Source organism: Mastigoproctus giganteus, chromosome 9, assembly GCF_048544385.1.
Source record: "Mastigoproctus giganteus isolate SK-2022 chromosome 9, ASM4854438v1, whole genome shotgun sequence".
Lineage (NCBI taxonomy): Eukaryota > Metazoa > Arthropoda > Arachnida > Uropygi > Thelyphonidae > Mastigoproctus > Mastigoproctus giganteus.
Genome location: NC_143583.1, coordinates 26,455,360 through 26,476,811, shown reverse-complemented (window position 1 = coordinate 26,476,811; position 21,452 = coordinate 26,455,360).

Below are 21,452 nucleotides of genomic sequence, written 5' to 3'. Positions count from 1 at the left end.
TATCAAATGCAAAATAAGCTGTTAATTCTCCTGTTGGTCAAATTTAAAACTATTCAAGAAGGTTTAAAATATTCCCGTTTATACTAATTACAGTGAAAAAACTGTTTTTCTATGCGACTTTCGAGTTTAAAAGTAGTAAAGGAGTTTACCCTGTTCTACACATTAATATTTTCTATTAATTAATATTATAAATATTAATGTAGTATAATTATCAATGCTCATTAATATTTAATAGCTCTTGTATGCTGAAGCGTTTTCTCTAAATTTATTTCAATTTTGAAATGTTGGAAAATTGAAATGAATATTAATATTCAGATTTCAAAAAAAAAATTAATAAAATGAATCTGTTAAAGGCTCGTTTAATTAAAGCTTAGAAGATTCTATTTCTTAAGTTTTTAATATAAATGTATCTTACGATAAACTTAAAACATCTCATAAATTTCAATTTTTAAAGACTTTTTAATCAGTTCTGAAACTCATTTATTAAAATAGTTTCTACATATTTTCTATAAACGTTGCATGGAGAAATTATAAATCTTGTAATCACAATCGAAAACACTTCTTCTCTTCATTATTCAGACAATTAAAAAAAAAAAAATTACATATATGCATAATCTTCACCGTGTCCGTCCGTTCGTCCGCATGTAACAAAGGACTCCCCAGTGGGTGGATTTTCATGAATTTTTTTATTTGTTTAAAAACCTTTAAGATGATTTGTCGAGTCATTCCTAATTTTATTAAAACCGAACAAATAGAAATCAGGTAGTTATTATTTATTTTTATATACAATTTCTATGGAAAAAATTTATATATTAAATGTAATTTTAATGCAGTTAGCTTTAAGGCAGTCTTTACGTGTCATGTAAGAATCGTGAACGTAGTGTAGCTTGTGAACGGATGCATATATATAGAAGGAAAAGATACTTAAAAAGTATAAGGGAGAAGAGTAATAAATATTATATAGTTGTAATTAAACTGAATGGCTAAATTTCGAGAACTTAAAACTATAGAATTTTATTGAGTGTTCCAAAGTTATAATAGTAGTAATTAATTGATAAGAAGATATCTCATATTTCCTTTTCGCTACAGGTAATCACAGAAAAAGAAAAAAAATAATAATTAATTGTAAGAAAAAATAGAACGCACCTGAAATGTAACTCACTTGTTCAATATTTACAATCATTGCATTGTTGTTTAATAAATAAATCATACCCACATTTAAGGCGTCCTTAATTTTAAAATCATCTGCATGATTAATAGGGCAACAGAAAATTCTAATATGTATTTTCCATCAGCATCTATAGATACTAAATATTTAAATATTCATTACATATTTACTATCCACTCATGGAAGATTATGACTGGATATTAAATATTTCGTAAAATCATATACAAAAAGATAAAGGGACAGAAAGGGAAGCAAGGTGCTAGACCTTTACTAAGGGGGCAGGTACAGCATCGCTTATACTTCCTTTATGTTACACCATTTATATAAACTATCTTTGAATTGTTTAAGTTTATTTGAATAAGATGAAATTTGAATTGATTTTTCAAATATTTTTTTAATACAACTAAAAATAAATCATACACTTTTTATTTTCCCATATAGATTCCTGCATCTATGTAGATAGTTTGCATTTTACGATTTCATGCTCTTACGAATCCATAAGATTTTTTAAAGCATGAAATATGATTCATAAGAGCATAAAATATTCATAAGAGCATTTCATGCTTATGAATAGATTCCATGCTCTTATGATTATATTTCTGTTCATAAGAGCATGAAAAAATCTATTTATTATGAATAGAATAGATTTTTCATTCATTATGAAATGAAAAAGAGCATTTCATGCTCTTATGAATAGATTTTTTGTCTGTTTTTTTTTTTTTTTTTTTCAGTTCCGTGGCGAACAATCATTCCCAACGCTGCCATTTTTTTTTTTTTTTTTTTTATCATTTACCAAACCTTCCTCACCTACACGTATTGGAACTGGCTGGTTTTATAGAATTTCAAATGTGCGTTCGTTTCGAGTCATGTAATGCGTTCCCTGAATGCTTTTCGTTGGCAGATCGCATTTTTTGTAGACTTAAGTCAGTCAGAAGTGAAGAGTGGGGTGTAACTGTAGGATACGCCACGTGAAGGGAAGTTGTTACTTCACACCTCACCTCCCTCTTTTACTGAGAAGAAGAAGTTGAAATTCAGTCGAATTTTCAGATTTTTCTAAAGATACGACTGTTGGGATCTTTTGTGAAATGGCTTTATCGAGCAAGCCCAGGTTAGAGCTTATACAAAACTTGGAATAGCATTTTTTAAAATTCCCAGTAGATGATTTTTTAATCATTTCATCTTCCCCATAAAAAATAATTTCTAAATAAATTTGTTGTTATAATCAATTCACTTTAGTTCTAATAATTATTATAGCCCATTCAAGTGCGACACCAGATGGCACTGTTTCTCTACCACAGCTGTTGTTTCGAAGGAGGAAGTCCAATGAAGCGACTTTCCTGATTTTTTTCTTTTTTTTAATCGAGCCCTTTTTATTACTCTTATTAATTAATAATATTTAATAATAATAATAATTTATATTATTATTATTTTTAAATAATAATAATCTATATTATTATTGACAAATAACGTTGAAAAATAATGAAAATTTTTGCAATGTAAATATAGTGGACAGTGTAGTTTTAGAAGTGTTAGCATGAATGCGTAAAATCGCATGTTGTCATCACCATGTCCGTCCGTCTGCATGTAATAACTGGACTCCTAGTGGATGAAATTTCATAAAATTCTAGATTTGTCTTTTAGAAAAAATTGTCTAGTCAACTGTCCTCATATAATAACTCGCCTTCCAGTGAATGTCAAATACAAAAGTATTTGACATTAAATACAAATTAAATATTTATAATACATAAACTTTTCTTGTTTGATCAGAAATTATAATTGATGTAATCCAATTATAATTTCTTTTTACTTAGATGTCTGTTCATATTAGATGGACTGCTGATTGAGAAGTTCTGGAGTCAGGGGTTTAATAGCTCTTGCTGCAATGGTTCATGTCCAATTGTTTCTAGATTATTGTACCGCCCCCTTTCCCCCACATACACTTGCTCTTATCGTATCAAATGGATATAAAAAACAATAATCAGAGACTGGTTAATCAGTTTGTTCCTGTAAATTCTAAAATTTGGTGATTAGATGGTGAAAACAATGTTGACCCAATAGGGGAAAAACTCCCATAGGCTATAGGCCAAACGAGCTATGAATCGAATGTCCAGACCTAAACAAATCTGATCTTATAACTCAAAGTGAATTAAAAGATCTTTTGCTTAATTTAAATCTGTTTAAGGCCAGAGCTTTTGGAATCTATGCTGAGAAATGGAATTTACTGCAAAAAGATACGATTGCATCTAGTGAGGCATTGCCAGCATGTTAACAAGGAACTCGCTCCAGAAGAATTTCAGCTTAGTGGCATCCCTGTTTAAAACAGTCTGTTAATTTTTATCAAACAAATTTTTTTTAACAAGGGAACTCGCTCGAGGTCCTCCTTCAGAGCCTCATCTGGCATATCTCTGATTATCTGTATTTCGTGAACGACAAAAAGTTTTCTTCATATCTTGCTGGAACATTGCTTTGCTACTGTAATGATACTGATGGACTGGTTGAACTTGGAAGACAGTTTATGGACCCTTGAAAGAAAAATCCGAAGAATGGAAGCATTTCATCCAGTCTTCGAAATTAAGTCTAAAAGGTGTGCTATGTATGTATTAAGCGACAAAGTGACTAAGATTCTGACTCGCCAGTATATTATGTCTCTAATTTCATGTTTTCTTCGGTCGGTTTGCTGTTCGCTACACAAAAGACTCAAGTTTCTGGAGAAAAACAATGCAACCGTCTTTTGAGATCGACTAACTCAGCCACATTTTGAGAAAAAGCTCATAAAATTCCTTACGTTATGAACAGTATTCGAATCCAAGCTCCTGTACTACTCCATAACAGAAAGATACACCCACCTATACCAATCAGACATGCTGTCCATATAGCAGAATCCTGTGAGAACATGGAATGTATCTTGTTTTTAGGGAGAAAAGCCCATAAATGTTCCCTGTGTCACTGATGGGATTCGAACTGGAGTCTTTTCCACCCGTTGTAGGGTCAAAGTTGATTATAACTACTGCGCTACCCGCGCAGACTGTGGTAGTGGTACGGCCGAGCCAAAATCATCTGTGCTTCCACCATCTGTTGTAATTTATGATGTGTGCTTCCATCATTTAAGCTCGAGAGGAAACTATTAAAAGGCGCTGTTAGAACTACTATAAAGGAATTTACAAGGTAACCCGAAGACCATTTCGTCTCCTTCCAACACTGATGTCCTCATGGCACATAATAAAAAGCGTTTAAAAATTAAAACCCTTCCATCCATGGAAAAATAAAATTCTTTTCTAACCATCCCTCCAAGATATTTTACTGCCACTGTATCCAGATTTAATGTATTTAAAAATCGATTTTCGTGTACTCACACATTCGGAAGTTGTGATTTCAACAAATGGTAGCTGTTGGGTGTACTAGAGGATTTTTCTTCAGTAATGCACCTTGTAATAGTCTGCGGTCGACTGAAAGCAACGAAAAAGCATTTTTTGATCGTTTTTGTGTGAACATTAAAAATAAATACTGTTGAATTTTAATAGTTTAAAGAAAAATGCAACACTTTTCCTCTGATCTTCGTTCTATTTGCATTTTACTTATTATACCGCACGAACACCATCGCCTGATAAACGAGTGATCTATACTTATTACAATATTCATAGACAATAGCTGGTTCACGTTGAATGGTCACTTGGCATTACCAGGTTGATTGTTTTTGGGAGTAGTAGAAGTCCTTTTTTAAACCAGGTGGGAAGCAATGGTTCTTTTTATTTCATGGAGTTGAAAATTTTAATATCTTGTGGAAAATTAATCCGAACAACGTCTTGCCAATTTATTGAGATGACAAGTCTTGAATCTCTCTAAGACCAAGGTAAAGAATTCAATTCAAATCTCGATAAGTACGCTTACTAGTAATACAAGAGATAATGGGAAATATCTTCAATGGGGACCAGATTAATTTAAAAAATAACCTTTCTGAATAGGGTGGTTTATCATGTTGGTTTACTGAGAAAGAGATTCGTCTTTAATTTTCAATACCATCATCACTAGAATTTTTTATAGTTTTTGTAAGGCGAAAATTAAAACTACGATCAAGTTCTGCTGGTTGCTGGTGTTTTGTGTACCAACAACAATTTCATTCGGGATCATAGTTTCTTCCTTTAAAACAATAAGTGTACTATTATTCAGTAAAGAAGTAAATAACGGGGGTCCCCAAGGTATTTTACTTTTGTATCCGATGTTAGTAAAGATGTATAGCTTAAAATTTCGATCATTGCTGAGCATTCTGGTCGGTTGCTCAACACATGCAATCCAAAAAGCAACCCAACGTGTCCACGACGTTGCAGCACGAATCACTAAAAGTAATGAAACCGAACACCATCTTTTAATTAGTCTCAGTATGTGTTGTGTTTGACATCCAAAGTGTGCACGTTCTGACATATTAGTATTTAATATGCAAATTGCCTTTAATAAATGTGTATTTTGTTAGTGTACTAGATCGTGGTATTAATCCTTAAATGATTTTCTGATTGACTTAAGGATCCATGCAAAAAGCAAATTGGGAATATACGAGTATAAACTGGAAAAAAATTGGAACTACTGGTAACACATTTCGTTGGATGAGATTCATGGGACAACTAAAATTGGGATTCATGGGACAACTAAAATTGGGATTCATGAACAGCTAAAATTGGAATTCATGGACTGCTAAAATTTGGATTCGTGGGAGAGCTAAAAGATATGATATAGAGTTATCATAAATGAACGTTTTCAGTGTAGCAAGTGGAATTCATCAGGGATCAATATCGGAGATACATATAAATTTTCTGTTTATACTCCGGGACAACCACACGGTTAGAAGTGTTCACAAGATACAGAGAACACGAGAAACAGCACAGTGTTTAGCAGTCACAGGCTTGAACCTCCTATCTTCCTTTATGAATTCATGGTGGAGTGCAGGGGAAGTTGACAAAGTTTGCTGATGATTTAAAGATAGGAAGGACAGGTAGTTAACGACCAGAACCAGGCCATTTTTGCATCAAAATGACTTTGATCAGTTGCACAAATGGTAAATATATATATATATATATAAAGTTTTGCACCTAGGAAACAGAGAAATAGAGATTACAACCTAGAAGAATTGAGGTAAAAGTGGTTCAAGACGAAAAAAAAAAGACTTAGGGATTCCGATTCACTCAGACATGAAATTTTCCATGCAGTATGAACAAGCAGCTAGGAAGGCGCGTGGTGTCCTGTCTATTATTTATAGGATAATCGTAAGTAGATAAAAGGATTTCAAATGTGTGTGTTAGATTGCATTTAAAATGTTCAGCCCTGGAGTCCACGCTTCAAGAAAGACAGCTTCCAAATACGGTTCAAAGAGGGACAGCCAGTTAGTAAGGGATGCTAATCGATGTCCATAGAACAGCTTAGAGGGAGCGCATTGCAAACGTAGAAATCTTAGTGAGGACCTGATTGAGGTATATAAAGCTCAGACGGGAATCAGTAAAATGAACCGAGGGAAGAAATCTTAGTGAGGACCTGATTGAGGTATATAAAGCTCAGACGGGAATCAGTAAAATGAACCGAGGGAGATATATTTTCACTGGAAGGCGAAACAGAAAACCAGATCTCATCAAGTTTATTTTCGGACACTGTGTTGTAGATTGTTGGAATGAAATGCTTTCAACAGTGGTCGAAGCGAAATTGGACAGATACTTTTCTGGGAGACGGGGAAGATATGAATCAGTGAGTATATCTTTGGCAGATACAGAGAAAGTTCGTTACCTTGTGTCATCTAACTATTATCATACTAAATATCCAACAATAGTTTTTCTGAATTGCATTCGCGTTAATGAAAAAAGAAAGAAAGAGACGGAGTCACCGGCTGGGAAAGAGAAAAGTTTTTTTCTTTATTTTCATGCCTGGACATTTCGATTATCATCAGAATAGAGATGCTGTTCACACAGAAAACTCTCAGAAGTCGTCCTCGGGTCTTATAGCGACCCTATGACAGCTCTATTCAACTCAAACAATGGCCAGTTCTGGCTGTACGCCTTTTAACAGCGAAGAAACAACAAAAAAAGCGAACTATCTTTGCCAGCAGAGTCGTCTTCTCGAAGCTTTTCATCAATGACCTTGTCTTAAGGATCAGAAACTACGGAGCGTTTCATTTCTTGCGCAGTTCCCAAAGGAAAGCAGTGGAACACTAAAGAAGAAGAAATAAATAAATAAACCCTTTGGCTTCCGGATTTCGAAGAATGCGAAAATTCAAAGATGACGGTCACAAAGAAATTTTTCTTCGCTTTGTAGTTGGTAACAAATAATGGTGAAAATGTTATGAATGCCATCTGCGTTCCGGAACAGTAAAAGTGGAACGTGATGAGAGACCCTGGTGTGCTCGTGACATTTATTCCCTCCCCTCTAACCTCACCGCACATTTATACGAAGATTTTTCATGGCTTTCGAAACATACGTGGCCAATTCATGAATAAATGCTATACCAAGCTGTTTTGCGTATCGACCATTGTTTGTCATAATTGTCCGTTAGGGGGAGAAAAGTCGCTTCAATGCTATTGGTCCACCGAGTGATTTTCGAAAATTTCACTGCATTAACTTTGGAGCATTAAATTTATATTTGGACCAGATTTCCTTTCACTGCTGATGGTGACTTATATGGAGTCTTGCAAGTCGAATTTCTTGACGTTCTTTAAAAGTTTTATGTTTCCAATTGTTTCTTCTCTTTCGAATTTCTACTTCAACGTTATTAAATTCAATTTATCTTTGTGAGAGGAGATTATTTTTGATATTTTGCTCACGTCAAGGTTCATGTTAGACAAAGGAAGTTTTTATTTTATATTCTCTTCTATCAGATTCGAAACTAAACCAAAAGTGTTATATTTAGAAACACATAAATAAAAAAGGGGAAAGAGTAATACTTTGGGGGTGAATTTTGCGATTATATTTTATTTATTTATTTTTTAAATGCAAACAACGTAGAAATGTGACCTGTACATATTTTCTTATGCTTGGTTGGGATATTTTTTAAATACACTGCTCGACAAAATTAACAGAACACGTAGAAAATGTGGTGTAATTCGTGATGTTCTCTGAGAGTCCCGTTTTAGCAACAGCCACACCCCTCTTCATGTTTTTGATAGGGGTACCGTAACAGATCATATGAGACTTTTAAGGGGTGCAGTTGGCCCAAATTTTGTTTTCATACACCACAACCTCCACAGAGCTCAAGTGGTGGAGGAATATCTTGAAACTGAAGATATCCAACGTCTGCCGTGGCCAGCACGATCACAGACTTAAATCCGATCGAACATCTGTGAGGGCCCTTGGGATTTGCATTGCAAGCCGACTGCCAACTCCTTGGTCAATTGGTGAGCTAAGGTGTGTACTGGTGGACTAATGGGATTTGTTGCCACAGAATCTTATAGACGCCATAATATCGAGCTTGGTTCACCGGTGTCAGGCCTGTTTAGCCGTTGCAGGAAATTATACCTCGAATTGATATCATGTGACCATTAATATGACCTCTTTGGTAATACTTATACAACCCCTATAAATGTCCCTTATACCCGTTCGAAGTTTCTCGCTGTCTTCTCATTTCATCGTTATTCTGTGGTACACCACCATCATACCAAATTTTGTCAGACCTCATTGCAAGCTGCACGAGATACACCACGTTTTCTACGTGTTCTGTTAGTTTTGTCGAGCAGTGTAGGTAGGTAACTGTAGAGTTGTTCATCTGTCAAGAAAAAAAATTAAAATTTTCTTCACACTTTTGACCACTGAAACACGATTTGTTTGCACATGTAATTGCACTGAATGGCCACTTTATTAGGTACGCCTACCTAACACAGAGGCCCTCGTGGGTAGCACAGTTGGTAGGATCGCTGTCCACCCCCACTGGGTAAAAAGGACCTGAGATCGAGTCCCGTCAATGACGTGAGGATTTTTATGGGTTTTTCTCACAATGTGGCTGAGTTATTCGGTCTCAGGCAATGATAGCATGGCTTTTTCTCCCGTAATTCGGGTTTTCATCCAGCAAATCAACCACAGGTTCAAAGTCACTCGAATCTTTAACCTTGCACTGAAATCACCCATAAAGATCCCCTACCCATCTGCCTACTTGATTGATATCGCATATTGCGAACATGTGATGCTATTACAGAAAGAGCTATCCATCTCATGAAAAGGAGAGGCGTATCTAATAATGTGGCCACTCAATATATATCTCTCACAGAGATATGAGCGTATTAAAATTAAATTCATTAGATTTTATGTTTCTGAGATGTCTTTTACGTCATCTACCATCGATTTTCCCTGTTATCGTTTAAAATAAGAATTTCTCCTTTGTTTTAGAAAAAAAGAAAGTGTATATGGTCTTTCTTTTCTTTATAACGCCATCAATTCCAACATTCCTTCCTTCTGTGCATCTCGATCAAAATCCTTTCAAAGTACCTCATTAACGTTAGACATCATTCCTATTTCTTATTACCTGTTTTTTGCGCTAATTATTTAGTAGCTAATCCCCCTCTTTCTTCTTCTTCTTCTCTTTTTTTTTTTTTTTTTTTTTCAGGTTGTTAACAAGCATCGCAATATTTTTGCTCTCAACGTCATTTTGTTCAAGACTTTTTCTATTGTTAAATTGTTTTAGCTTGTGTTTTAGTTTAATGTGACTACCAAGCTTTTTCACTAGGAATTGCAATCAATCTCTCATGTCAGGAGGCCAGTGGTGTGTCTCTTATATCACCACTCACCACAAAGTCTATCTCGATTGAGGGTACCATCATTTCACTTAGAGACACGTTGATGATCATTGCATACTTTAATTCCAGTTTAAATTTAACCCTGCAGCACGTTCCCAAAAGGTAGCGTCCATCTAAGGCTGCCCAAGGACTGGAAAATAAAATAAACAATGGATCTTTGTCTACCTGTGGGAAGTTGGAAGAGAAAGGAGTGTTGAGCTCTTAATGCGACTGTTTTGTCCCTAATTTCCTGTACACAGACTGCCTGTTTAATTAGAGCTAGTTGGTGCAGGAGCACCTGGAAACCAAAATATTGAAAGAATGGAGTGGCCAAAGAATTCGTCCGACCTAAATTTCATCAATTTCAGCATGCCTTATGAAAAAGTCAAAGCCCTCAACCATCTTCTCGCTATGAGTTGAATTCGCTATCATGAAGGAATGAAACCTGTTCATTCACTGAGCAAAGCTTATATTGTGAATTGGGCAGCAAGGTGAGAATAAAATCATCAAAGGTTTATCAATGACCTTTCATCACGAAGTTGGAGTGCTGGTGCAATGTAACTTTCTCATTTTTCGCTGTTCTTTTCGGTCCACTCCCTGAAATCTGAGTCCTACTAAGTCTATACCTCTGCCATAGGATGACACTCCATTAGCAATCGTACTACGTTGACTTTAAGGATGTCTGTAAAAACAAACATCCCTCTATCTCATGCAATCATCAGCCAAAACATTATGACCACTAATTAATAGCGTATTAGGCAGCCATTCGCATTGATAATTTCTTGCATCCGGCGTGGCATTGACTCCACGAGACAGCGGAAGGTTTTTCTCAGGTATCCTGGACCAGCTGGACAGAAAGAGGTCCCGGAATTCGGCAACTGAGCAGGACAATGGCGTGGATTGGTGAATGCTGCGTTCCAACGCATTCCACAAAAGTGCGATGGGTTTGATGTTAGGAGAATTTAGCAGCGAGGAGAGCACACGAGACACTTGGACATGATCCTCGAATGGGACATGGAGCATTATTCTGTTGAAAGAGTTCAGTGCGACCTGAATACACGGTCACCATATTGGGCAACACTTGGTCCCAAACAATGTCGAGGCAAGATCAGGTGGTGAGGATATGTTCAATGGGGATGAAGGGAACCAAATGAAACCATTCCCCAAACCATGATACCACAGCCACAGACCTATTTTCGTCCAACTGTGCAGTTTGGTTACAGCTGTTCTTCTGCTTGCCGTCGAATACGCACCTGTCCATTGGCATGACGAAGCTGGAACGGTGCTCCCGTGCCCACTGCTGGGGCAGATGTCGGTCAACATGGTCACATGAGCAGGTCAGCTACTCCGTAGGCCTATTCCCTAGAGCGTCCGTCGAATGGTGTGCTCAGAGCACATTACAATTACAAAAAGGGATTTTAATTCAAAAGCCTAATATATAGTAGGGTGATCTTTGTCATCTATGACAGCCTTAATATTTCCATTAACTTCCAGTAGGTGTGGGCCGGAATTCGCTTCCATTCCTTTTGGAAAGTAGTTTCGAGAACCGGTCAGGAAGAAGGCCACTTTAGCCACAGCCTAATCCACTGTTCTAATTCGTTTCAGTGATGTTCAAAGCAGTTGTGGTCCGAACTCTGAGTCGACCACTCAACGTTTTGATCTCACTGTCCACAACGAGTCCACTGCGACTCTGGCTGTGTGGTAAGGAGGGTTGTCGTGCTGATACCAACACACATTGAACACTTTAAATAATTATGCGTTACGTACCACATTGTACGTAACGCATAATTGTTTAAAGCGTCCAAGTAGGCCATGGACTTCATGGTTTCAGACAGTACCAACAACGGATGAAGTCGAAACAGTCCAACACCATCAAATCTCCCCCACTAAACTTTATGGTCAAGACGATGTACTCCCACAGGAAGCGCTCTGAGGCAATCCCAACTCACCTATGGGAACAACGAAAAGTTGTGTAGAGAAATTTGTCAGTGCATAGTACCTTCAGCAATTATTATAGAGTCCATAGAAACGACACTTCTCCAAACTCCTCTTCACACTGGGAATGATATTTGGCTTTTGTGCAACTGCCCGACCATTGAACTAGGGATATGCAGCTGCCTACGGATGGTTGAATTGCTGAAGGCCATTTGGACCTGATAGATATTTTCTGCTTGAAGCTGTGAGATCGTCTAGAGTTTTAATAACAATCCATTTCTCTAAATTACGATCACTCATTTTTCCACCGAAGAGTTAAAACACTGATTCACTTAAAGAGGAACAGTTCAGTCAAAACTTAACCGATTGTAACGAAACAAAAACGGTTCTGCAGAGGAAAAAACAAGCTACAGCACGATATGAATGTTGTTGACATGCGCAGTAGTAGGCGTTGGCAATCACCTTGTATGCGCGAGAACATCTAACACAGTACGCCATATTAAAGGATGGATGTCCATATACTTTTGGCCATATAGTGTACATTATTCATATCCATAATCCTATTTCATACGAAATAGGATTATGTAATGTGGAAAAAAATTAAAACAAAATAGAAATTTAAAAAAAAATAAATAAAATATAATTGGTGGGATGTTTCCTTTGACGTATGATTTGCTTTTACGATTGAACTTAATCAAGTTTAAATGTCCAGATGTTAGGGGACCCCTAAAAGGGAAGCGACAATTTTATGATCTCGTTAATTTGAAGTAAAACCATAAGACATATGCAGATAAGTAAATTCTTCACGGTGCTAAATAACCCTCCTTAATGATGGAAACGCCATAAAAGTCTTACAAACTATCTAAAGGGGAAACATTATCGTTATCCAAAGCAGAGTTTCTTAATATCCTAATCCCTTACCCCAATGGCTTTATACGAAACTTAATAGGAGAAAAGAATGCCAAACTCAGATAACAGACAAAAGTAAGTCTATTGGTTAAACCTCTTCATTATCCGGTTGCCTTGGTGGCTTTTGGAACTAGGGAAAATAGTATTGTGACGTCATACGAGTTGCCCGTATTTTTTGATGAGGTTGTTGCCTTTGCAGAGACCCTATCAGGGGTAAGAGACATAGCGAGTGCTTCATAAAGGCGAAATAATCAACCTTTGCACCTCGACCATCGCAAGACACATAACTGATGACCTAGATAGCCTGCAGAGGCTGCTGCTGCCGCCTTTAAAAATACCTCCCACCAGTACCAGACGAACAATAGATGTGCGTGACTTCTTTTTATTTTCTTTTTCTTCCAGTTCAACCTACACGTGTGGTATCTACCCTGGCAAAGTATCCTTGGAAACAAGTTCAGAGAATTGCATTAAGATTTTGTGGAATCTCTGATAACGACTTTTGTCGTTTGCAACTGTTTTTTTGTTTGGATTTTTGGTTTCGAACGTTTCAAGTTTAGTTCAAAGGACAATTTTTCTGGTAAACGTAATAAAAAGGAATTAAACCTATCATATAGCATCCCTAAAAACAATTAATACTAAAAAGAGTGTCAATGAGCAGGAAATTATATTTTCCATTTATTACAAACATTATTTTGATCATTAAAATAAAATGTATTGTTAATCACGTAATCATCAATGATTTTTACTTCCTTCTGATGATCATTGGGTAAGAATTTTTCGTTTCATTCCACCTTCTGTTCGTTGGTCTGCAACTCACTACACCTACAGCCCTTAGACGTAGTGGCATGGATTCCACTAGGTGTCTGGGGGAGTCTAGCTCCAGATTTGACCATTCTTCCATCAGGATATTTGTCAGCTGTGGTCGTAGGAACTGCGAAGCCTAACTGCACTTTCCACCATATCCCAAACATTCTTAATTGGATTAAGATCTAGAGAATTAGACAGCCTGTACAGATGTTGGAAATCTTAGGAATGTTGCTCGAACCATTCAGATGCAACTTTTGTTTATGAATAGTTCGTTGTCGTTTTGAAAGAATTCGTCTCAATCCGGGAAAAATGAGACATTGGGGTAAAATTGGTTCCGATACGACAGAAAGAAGGTCGTATTACCTCCAACGAATATCTAAGTAGGAACGAAACCAGCCTATACCAACAGAACATATCCATACCATGATACCACTTCCAGCTGCTTGAATGATGAGCACGACAGTCTGGATGCACTGCTTCATGAGAAGGTTCATGCCACGCTTTCACTCTACTATTGGTACAGAAAAGTCTAAATCGAGACTGGTCAGTCCACACGATATTTTTTCATTATTAAAGTCCAGCCTTTGCGTTTGACACTCCATTTCGCACCACTTTTGATTTTTTACAGAAAGAAGTAGCTTTTTATGAATATACGACCACCAAATTCTGGATTCATCAATTTCCACCACAGTTTGGTTGGAAATATATCTTTCTTTGTCTACATTCCATTTTTCAATCATTTACTACTGCGCTCTCGTTCTTGGAACTTGGTCTTTCTGCTGCACATTTTTCCTTTTAGAGCTTCATTTATGTTATGTATTTTCACAAATTGTGCAAAATCTGCGGAATGTTCTTCGAGCCATGTTCTAGTCACCACGATCTGTGGGGAGGCGCATTGTCCTGCTGGAAGAGTTTATTGCCCTGTGGGTGCACGATGACCATGAAGGGATGCAGATGGTCTGCCAAATGGACACGTAACCGGCACCGTTCAGAGATGCGTCTAGATGTACCAAAGGTCCCAACATGTGCCAGTTGAACACGCTCCAGACCATTTCCTACCATCCACCCATCTGAACAGTTCCTTGTTGATATCAGGGTGCATAACTTCGTGCAGTTTCCTCCAAATACGCACTCTCCCATCCGCTCGAAATAAATGGAAACAGGACTCATCAAACCAGGAGACCGGTCTCCAATTATCCAAGGTCCAATGCTGGTGTTCTTTCGCCCAGTTCAGGAGTAGAGTCCTGTGTCGTGATGTTAACAATGGAACTGTGGCGGGTCGGCTGTTCCCATAACCGACTGCAGTTAATGATCGCCTGGTTTTGGTGGAGACGTTTCTGGCACCTTCCTCGTTCAAGTCCGGGTGATTTGTGCCACTGTCCCTCTCCGGTTGGCTGAAACAATGCAAGACAGACGTCGACGGCCACATTCATCCATCACCTTTCTCCGCCCTCAGCGCTGTCCACGATGAGATGTTATTCCGGAAATGGCGTTCCCGATAGACTCTTGACACCGTCGAACGGGGATAATGCAATTTTTGTGCCACCTCCACCATGAGTCGGGCACCCACTATCATCCCTCTTTCAAAGTTGGTTAACTCACGAGGTTTATCCATACTGACATCGAATTACCACCTACGTGATTGCAGTGTACCGATATACCTGCCGAGCGGTGAGTTCGTCCACTAGCGAGAGGGATGACAGCGTCGCGTTGCCAAGTAACCAGGTATCCCATGAATTCTGTCCTTTCAGTGTACATTTAGGTGAAATGTATTACATTCATAATTCTGATAATGTGAATTTAAAATTCCCCATGGTCCTTCATTTCACTTAAAATGAAACAACACAAACTGGAGTTATTTTACACAACTTGCTAAAATACATAACATATTTTACATAACTTACTCTTATCTCGAAAAGAAATTAGTTCTTAATAAGCTCTTTTAGAGAAATTCTTTACACCGTGACTGTACCTCAAGGGAATCCAACTGATGTGGGCTTGGAATGATTCTAAGTGTATAATGAAGCCTTAGATGTAAAAACACTAAGATAAGGTAAGAGAAAAATATTTCCACAAAAAATAATAATAATAAAACTGAAAAATTCAAAGCCAGGCAGACTAACTTGAAAACTCACTGAAATATTCATCACAGAAAACAATCTAAAAATGATATTTTTTGTTCATTGCATATATTAAAAAAGATATCATCAATTCTCCCCTTAGAAGGAATTATGCTGAAATATTAAAATAATGTATCCGGCTATAGCTTTTTTTTTTTGTATCACAGATCGCACAAACTGAGTTGTTGCTGTTCTTCTTCTTCTTCTTCTTGGGATTTTGGAGCATTGGCGACTAAGGCCAGATTGCTCCATTCTCGATTTTCTGTTTTCTGGACAAAAAACCAGAGTTTCCGGGAGAAAAACCATGCGTGATTCTACCAACTGTGCTATCCACGAGGGCCGCAAACTGAGAGACTGTTTAGTAATTATTAGTTAGTAATACACTGGTGTGCAAAACGTAAGGACCAACACTATTTCTAAAGGTTGCAACCACAAAATCTTTACTTAAGGTACTCTTTACTGATGAGAGGAGATTCAGTCTCAGCAGCGATTCTGGACGTCAACTAGTCTGGCGAGAGGTTGGCACACCGTACCCCGCAAACATCACTAAAAGGGATCGATATGGCGGTTTAGGTGTTCTCGTCTGGGGAGGCGTTATCTTGGATGGACGTACACAACTCCAGATACTGGAAGGCGGTACTGTAACCGGTGCACGTACTGTACTGAGGTAATCCTTCCCCATGTGCGTCTGTTCCGAGGTGCCATTGGCCCCGAGTTCGTGTTTATGGATGATAACGCCACACCCCATCGCACTGCAGCTGTTGATATGCTTTTAGAAAGTGAGAACATTGTCCGTATGGATTGGCCTGCCCATTCCACGATCTAAATCCCATCGAACACATGGAACATTCTGGGGAGACGCCTAACGGCAAGTCCACACCCATGATATGGCGGTTGAGGTGTTCTCATCTGGGGAGGCGTTATCTTGGATGGACGTACACGACTACAGATACTGGAAGGCGGTACTGTAACCAGTGCACATACTGTACTGAGGTAATTCTTCCCCACGTGCGTCTGTTCCGAGGTGCCATTGGCCCCGAGTTCGTGTTTATGGATGATAACGCCACACCCCATCGCACTGCAGCTGTTGATATGCTTTTAGAAAGTGAGAACATTGTCCGTATGGATTGGCCTGCCCATTCCACGATCTAAATCCCATCGAACACATGGAACGTTCTGCGGAGACGCTTAACGTCAAGTCCACACCCACCAGAAAATGTTCACCAGCTGAAGATGGCGCTGACAGAGGAATGGACGAATACCGCAAGAACTTATCAACAACATTGTTCTAAGTATGGACAAGCGGTGCAAAGCCTGCATCGACATTAGGGGTAGCCATATCTCCTACTGAGGACCACCTCTTCCCTTTGTTCCATCTTTGGCAGTGATGCATCTGTATTATGGCAGCCAGTGCTATGTTGCAATTTTTGAATAAAGTCCCTCTTTATTGTACCGTTTTGTTTCCGTTGTTGTGTTGGGGTCGTTTCCTTCATCATTTCTGTACCTCACGAGGTTCCTTTGGTATGCTTTTCCCATATCCAGGCCACTCCTATGAGAAGCTGCATGTAAAAACCTGACTGGTCCTTAAATTTTGCACACCAGTGTAGCTATTTGAGCTTTAGAAGGATAATACCAATGTATTTTTATGGTCTTATTTCCCCACTTCTGTCCTCGTATGTAGCACAGTTGGTAGCCTCGCCGACCTTCGCACACCAGGTGGAAAAAACCTGAGTTCGAGTCCCATCGATGACGTGAGGAATTTTTATGGATCTTTTTCACAATGTGCCTGAGTTACTCGATCTTAGGCGAGGGGTTTCATCCAGCAAACAGAAAATCGACTTCGCAATTTACAGACAGTACACGAAGCAATATGGCTGATGTTCCTAAAACCCTACTACAATAACAATTACCACTTCCTTTCTTAAATATCCTAAGTGAAACAAACCCACGTCAAAAAGAGCATTTTCTATTCTTTCTCTGCACACTCATCTCTTCCACCACCACCACCACTGCAGCAAAGATAAGGCATCAGGAGATCGATAGGAGCCACTTGTTTTCTGTTAGAAAGAAACACCTCAGGACAGAAACCAACTTTTTAATATTTCTTGAATAATTTATAAGTTTTTATCAAAAGAACATGAAGAAAAGGATCTTCATCATTCTGGTAATTTGATGTGTTTTTTGTTTACTCCCTTGTAAAGATTAAACTTTCAACAACGTACGTTGCTTGTTAAAAAGTCTACGGGAGAAAGGAATTTTTTTAATGATTAGCCTTCTAGTTCTGTGTACATCTAGGAAATAATGAGCAGCTAACTATTCAAACAAGATAACCGCGGAAAGAAAGAATGAAAGAATAATTTACGTTCGGATTAACAGAGACGGTTATTAATTCGGGGAAGAATTCAACGTTATTATCGTTTTATAGCCTCGTGTAAAAGTTGAATTAATTCATATTAAAGAAGGATATTATCAGTTGTGGTTGTTATTGGGTTTTAGGAGCATTAGCAACTAAGGCCATATTGCTCCGTGTGAATCCTGTCTTAAATTGAACGTTTTCTGTGGTCTTTTTCTTGTTTTGCTGGATGGAAAACCCAAGTTTTCTGTAGAAAAACCATACCACCTTTGCCAGAGAGCGACTAACTCAGACACGATCTGAAAAAGGCCCATGAAAATTCCTCTAATCATCGACGGGACTTGAGCTCAGGTCTTTTCCACCTGGTATGGTGATGACGGTGATTCTACCAGCTGTGCTTCCCACGATGGCTCTCCACAAAAGAAACTTCTTCCACTTGCACATTCGCACGGTGAAAATGAAATATTGGAATCATAGGAATAATCCTTAGATGGATTGCAGAATGGCTGAGGACAGGATTCAAATGGTTGTGATTAATGGTTAATCTTCAGATTGGGCTAATGTAAGAGGTGTGTTCCCCAACGATCGACATATTGTGACCACTCTTGTTTCTGATTTTTTTCAATGACATCGACGAAGACATAGAGGGCATGATGGCAAAATTTGCATATGGTATCAAGATCAGTAGAGTAGTTAATGGTCAGCTTCAAGCATAGCTCTTTCGGGGTTACTTAGAATGATTTCAAAGATGGTCAGAAAAGTGGCGGCTAAGTTTTAATGCAGAAAAATGCAAGGTCTTACATTTGGAGAATAGCAACCCCAAAATGACTTAAACACTAGTTGGGGGTTGAATTAATTTTTTAGAGGAAGAAAGAGATCTGGCAGTTACGATACAATCGGCATGAAGTTCTCCGAATAGTGAGACAGGCACCATGGAGGGACCCATGGTGTCCTATAAATAATCTATTGATCATTTGCTTGTAGAGATAGGGAGGAGCTCATTGCATCATTTGCAACTACTAATACTAATCACTGTATAAGGCAGTCACGAGACCACATTTGGAATACTGTGTCCAGGTATGGAGATTGCACTGAAAAAAAAACCATCCAGCTTCTTGAAAGGGTTGGACCAAAGACGGTAAACGCGCCTGGTGAAATCGGCAAAAGAGTATTCATATGAGGAAAGACTTCCTCATATGAATGTGAGGTAGTCTTTCCTCGTATGAATACTCTTTCCTCCAAGGCTCTGTAGTCCATATGTGGACTACAGAGCCTTGAAAACTAGACACCTTAGAGGAGATTTGATTGAGGTGTGCAAGGTTCTGGGAGACGAAAGTAAAATGATGGTGAAATTTTCACTGTTTAAATGATTCCAGAACTAGAGATCATAAATTCACAATACAGGGGAAGATGGTTTAGGCTGGATTGCAAGAAGTTTTCTTTTCGCTAGCGAGTTGTTAATTATTGGAATAAGTTGCCTCCATGGGCAGTTGAGGCTGACAGCTTTGGGAAATTCAAAACTCAGTGAAATTTTTTGGTCGGTTCAGAAAAAGTCCAGGGATTCCTTGCGCCATATGGCTAATTGTAAAACTTTATTCAAATCGGGCCATCAGACGATATGGTCACGTATCAACCTTGTTCCTTAAATACCTACAGCATTGACAACAAAAAAACTTAAAGCCCAGAGGGGAAATGTGTCTGATATGACCAAGGCCGTATATTTAGGGAGACGCAGTTGCTCCTGAGCCCAACCCAATGTCGTAGGGTTGGGCTCAGGTTGGGCTAATTTACCAAGAAAAGAGGGTCTCACCACACGTCCATAACAGAGTAATGTCAGATTTAGATGAACTCATTCCTAATATATATAATGGGCATTGAAAACTATGTGAAGTGTTCCCTGAGATCATCAAAATTCACACATACAAAGCTACTGGATTTTTTTTTATTTTGGATGGTCCTCAAAGAAATGTCCCTCCGTTGCTGACGACACTAGATGAGTCAAGATATAACACAGAAGCGAAAAAATTGGCAACGGTGTTCTCCAAAACGTTTTGCAGGAGGTTGAAAATAGGCTTGATATCGAAGATCGTTTATGGACACTCTGTACTATTGAAAAAGAGCTTGGAGGGAGTAGATTGGGTTATGAAAGACCACGAGACAGAAAAACTATGACAGATGTTCCATAGGGAGTTTTTGTGAAGGATTTAAAAAGCAATCTCCACCAAACTGGACAATACCAAGATGGGAACACTACACTTTAGAAAGGATTTGTTGTTATTTGTTATTTTGGTTTTTAGGAGCATTAGCAACTAAGGCCATATTGCTCCGGGATATGCGGTGGTCATTCCTTGACCTTTCCGCATACTCCGTATTTGGTGGTGACGGGCTCGAACCCCGGTCTAATCAAGAAGCATGTGCTACGCACTGCTGCTCCTTCCCACCTGGCTACGGAGGCGCTTTGAAAGGATAATGTGACTGTCCATCAAGTTAGATATTTTCGTGAGAGGATAAAGAACATAGTGACGAATTCACTTATCCTGTCTCAAGTTCATCCCCATCCCCTTGTAGTTGATATAATCACCGTCCTCCCAACACTGGGTGGAAAAGAACCGAGTTCGAATCCCATCAATGATGCGCGAAATTTTTATGGTTTTTTTTGCACAACGTAGCAGATTTAGTCGGGCGAGGGTAGCATGGTTTTTTATCCCGGAAACTCGGGTTTTTCCATCCCGCAAACAGTAAATCGTTCAGAAACACGAGCAGTTTACAAACAATATTTTCGGCGCAATATAGCCTAAGCTGTTGAAGGGTTTTAGGCGAATCAGTTTACTGGATAAAAACTTCGGGTTTTTCATCCAGCAAACTGACAAATCAACTACAGAACACGTGCAATTTTGTAGAGATATTTTGATAATCTCAAAAACTCCATTACAACAACAATAGTTTGCAACAGCGAGGGCTTAAAATATACCAGATACCTTTGCCCTTAGCTCAATCCCTACTAAATCGAATTCAAGCTGTAATTCAGGCATGGGTAAGCCCTACAAGGTAGTGAGATTTGGTTTCTAATATTTCGACCAGGTAGTATATAAAGAAAACATTAAACGAATGTATAAAAAGTATTCAGTTACTAGCTAGCTTTTCAATTAACATAATTTCATTTTTTTGGATTCTGCTCGGTCGAGTCGAAGGTCACTAATAGACGTCTTTCACACGCAATTTGAAATTCAACAAATCCTTCCAGACACGCTGCGAAGTTGTAAAAAGACTAAGTTCTGCATCTCCCTCCTAAGCAGCAGATATTGCTTAAGTGATGCAGTGATGTATGTTAGGACCGGTGCTGGCTGACACGGTACTTGTTGGAAATTTATTTCTACCACATGGCCCATTGAAATAATCACGGTGCAAGGTGTGATTAATGG